Source organism: Bidens hawaiensis, unplaced genomic scaffold (assembly GCF_021521415.1).
Source record: "Bidens hawaiensis isolate Kalapana, Puna unplaced genomic scaffold, B.hawaiensis_p1.1 tig00038480_1, whole genome shotgun sequence".
In the NCBI taxonomy this organism is placed as follows: Eukaryota; Viridiplantae; Streptophyta; class Magnoliopsida; order Asterales; family Asteraceae; genus Bidens; species Bidens hawaiensis.
In genome coordinates this window covers 7,772-11,910 of record NW_027496745.1, presented here as the reverse complement: position 1 = coordinate 11,910, position 4,139 = coordinate 7,772, and the positions used below count along the sequence as shown (strand labels likewise).

The window sequence follows — 4,139 nt, the reverse complement described above, 5'->3', positions numbered from 1 at the left end:
AGAATGTGTTTGGATGTTAAAAACTTAAAATAGTAATTTGATATAAATGAATAAGACAAAATACTTAGAAAATAAAATAAATCAAAACTTTAGGCCTAGAGTCACGATGAGGTTTGTACTAAAAAAATATTAGGCCGAACATGATCAAGACAGTTTTCATGTCATAGTATAACGGTCCCAAACTCAACCAAATTTTAACTTTAGTTCGTCTAAGTTTGAATTGTAAACGGAATGTCGATGCATCTTAAATACCATGATAAAAACATATTTTGACCTAACATGACTGAGATTTATTTGTATTGACCATTCTTTTTTACCCATCTCGTGCTAGGATTTATTTACTCACCTCTACACCAAATTAGGTTAACTTGTGTAATCTAATTTTGCATGGTGTAAGAGCATTCCCAACTCATTCCCTATAATTATGTGAGGGAAATTGGTAAATTATAGGGTGGAGTCTTAAATGGTCCATATTGAGTTATTAAAGTTCTTATAACACAACAAGTTCTCAAAATATCCGTCATATATATATATATATACTAGCTTTTGAATCCGTGTATTACACGATATTTGTCAAATAATAAAAATTAATTATATCCTTTATTTCAATTGTGATTCTCAAAATACTTATGAATTAATTTAATGTAGATTTAATGGAAAAAACAAACGGGTGGTTAACAAAAAGTACTAAAATAGCATGGTTTAATGGAAATGTCAAGAATTTTAAAAAAAGTATTAAAGTTGTGTAATTGGTCAAACCTCAAGTATGAAAATGAAACTTAATTCAATAATGAATAAAATCCACACTATGTTATAACCCACTTGACAAAATGGTTTTGACCCATGACCCATGAATAGCTAGAATAAATGAGATTAGAGATTAGAGATTAGGAATTAGGATAAATGTAGGCTTGACATCTAAACTTCAACATTTTCTTTTATTAGTATTGTAAGATATATATATACACACACACACATACACACACACAACAGACGACATATATATGACACACAAAAATTGTCTCTGATCTTCTTACTTGGGAGTCATCTTTGTGATAGTTCGATCTCAACTTGTGTCATTTTTTGTGAATATTGACAATGAAATATTTGAACTAGGTCTTGCGATTTTGTCAGTTCGGATCCCAGGGCTACCCGGGTTTTCATCTCACTGTGTGTTACGCCATAGATTTCTGCTCTTGTGGCGGCACAACGACTGTCTAGTGGTAGCACAACGACTATCTAGTGGAAGTGACACCGGCATCCGACGGTATGGATTCCCGAGGAACGCACAAGCCATACTCTGAAACAAATGTGAGCCGATTAAGACAATATTGTCAGGCCAAAATGATACAACTGGGCTCTTCAAACTTGAAAGTAAGGTGGCCTAAACACAAAAAGAAAGTTGTGGTTCTATAAAACAAAACAAAATAATTAGACCTATAAGTGTATTTTTGGGCCACAAGTAATTTTTCGGCCCAAAATGTTCAAACTCAAATGAAAAATAAAAACCGAACCAAATTTACAAAAACCAAAAAATCATAATAAAACAGTTTTAAAATTTCAAAAACTGAAGTTTCGATTAACACAAACTGAACCATCCACGCCTAGGGCTGGCAATTTATACACGAGACACGAATACACGACACGTACGTACACGAATTTAACAGGTTTCATGTGCTAAACATGTAGACACAAATTTAGTTGTTAGGTAAAATATTTGTTACATGTTAAATACATGTTAAGTAATTGACTAGATTTTTATAATTAAATAAATATATATATATGCATATATATATATAAGTTATCTTAAACCCTAAATTACTAAAACATTATCACTCTTTGTTTCTCAGCTGTCACCACTCACGACATTCCCTCTTCGGCCACCAGCTCCTCCTCTTAACTCCGGCCACCAGTGCCGCCACTGAACTCCAGCCCTGCAGCCGTCGGTGCTTCCGCTGGTCGTCACAGCTTGTTGCCTCATCGTAAACCCTACTTAGTAAGTTAAGGATCATGGATTTATGCTTTATTTTAAGGATTTTATGAACTTTCGACGAATTTGTTTCACTAAACAGGTTGTCAAATATGTGCTTCTTAACAAATAGTAACAAGTTCGTGTTCGTGTTTGGGATTCAGGTTCATGATAATTTTTCGTGTCGTGTACTTTTTACACATTTCGTGTTCGTGTGTTATCGTGTACGAATATACACGATATGCCGGCCCTATTCACACCCTTATTAAACTAAGTTAAAAAATAAATAAATAAATAATAAATTGGACAAAACCACTTTCTCCTCACTTTGGGAAACAAAACCCTAACCTGCTTCTCACAGCTTCCATGGAGGATTCCGATCATCAATCAGGAGCATTAATAATCGGTTCCAACGACGACCTTTTAACCGAGATCCTTGTCCGGCTTCCTGTTACCTCCATCCTTCGTTTCAAATCCGTATGTAAACACTGGGGATTGCTTTTGACCAACAGTCATTTAACCCACCGGTATGATAATATTAAACTTTCTCAATCTCTTGGTCTATTTGCTGGAAATATATATGTTCCCTTTGATGTTGAAAACCGAAGCCCTCCTCCTTTCCGCAGTCTCGATTTCTACTTTTAAGTGTTTGGATGTCAAAATCCTGCAATCTTGTAACGGTTTACTACTTTGTTCTGCTGATCGCATTGGTGCTCGTGAATATTATGTGTTCTATCCCACCACCAAGCAATTGGCATTCATCCCATCGGTCCCGAAAGACATTTGGTCTATGGCTCTGGCATTTCATCAAACAGAGTGTGTGCACTACAAAGTTGTTTGTATTCGTTCTTTAAAGCCCGGTGGAGGCCTGTTTCAGATTCAAATCTACTCGTCTGATACGAGGAAATGGAAGATTTCTATCGAGTCTTTCTCTGTGCCAAAAGCCATCCTCCACTGCCCGGTTTACTGGAATGGAGCCGTTTATTGGCCTCCTTATTATGGAAGCAGAGATTACTTCTTTTTTAAAATAGATGTTGAACAGTTGCTAACGTTTCCCGTACCTGAGGGGTTGGTGAATGGTGAAGTATTAACGTATTTTGGGGAATCGAGAGGTCATCTACATTTAATATTACGCACGAAACGTGTAGAGAATAGTTTAGTTGTGTACGAGATGTTGATGGATTGTTCAGGGTGGTTTGTCAAGTATCGAGTGCAACTTGATGAGCTTCAGGGTGCTTTGTCGGAGATGGTCGGTCAATACGGTTATAATTTTGATGTTGTTAGAGGTAAAGAAGAAGAAGATGCATTCTTGGTGTTGTCGTGTAACAGGAAGATGATAAGGTACAATGTTCATGACAAGAGTTTTAAGGAGTTTTATAGTAAAAGGTTATACTTCGGTTTAGCCTCAAGTTTCCATCGTTACATCGAAACCTTGTCTTCTTTCTAAAAAATTGTTCGTTAGCTTTGTTTATGTTTTTTTGATAATAAGTTGTTTGAATGTGTGTTTATATATGGCTTAATTTGGAACTTGTGTTTGGATTGCTTATTGGAACATTTTATCAAATAGTTGATTTTTATACAACAATATGCACATGTTTGTTATCAGATTGTTAGGTTATTTTGTTCTAGAATCCATAGAATATCAAACGACTAAGCAACGGACTCTTTGTATGTCAAACCAATCTAAGCTCTAAACATGTTTACCTCTATCCGATGTGATATCCGGAGACTTAAATTTGAATGTTCTGAATGGGAGTTTAACTGCGTTTGATAAACAAGTAGCTCCGAGGTACATAGATCACCACATGATCTACTCGTTGGGCAGCCCTATTGAGTTCAACTTACTTGGTCAGAATTAAGATTGCGGTGAGTCTTTATTCCTCAATAAAGAAGAAACAAATAACTGAACTTGAACATGGATACAACACTACTGAATTTAGATTCCCACTCGTATGGCTATCAGTGCTATGACTATCAGTCTATCACAATGTTGACTCGCTTAAGTTTTGCCATAATCAAAAGTAGCTAATCAGAAACCTTATCAGTCTTTAAAGTGTATATCATGTTCTTGATGTGGGTAGTAGAGTTATGGGTTAAATCAGGGAATAAATCTTTGCTTGTTGAACCTTGTTTACTTTTTCAATTAGTCGGAGTGGAAAAACAGGTCAGA

At 35.6% G+C, this 4,139-nt stretch overlaps 1 pseudogene; it reads left to right on the top strand.

Moving 5' to 3' along the window:
- Nucleotides 1-2,335: 2,335 nt before the first annotated feature.
- On the top strand, nucleotides 2,336-3,488 carry LOC143590338 (F-box protein At5g07610-like; annotated as a pseudogene).
- The last annotated feature ends 651 nt before the right edge of the window (nucleotides 3,489-4,139 follow it).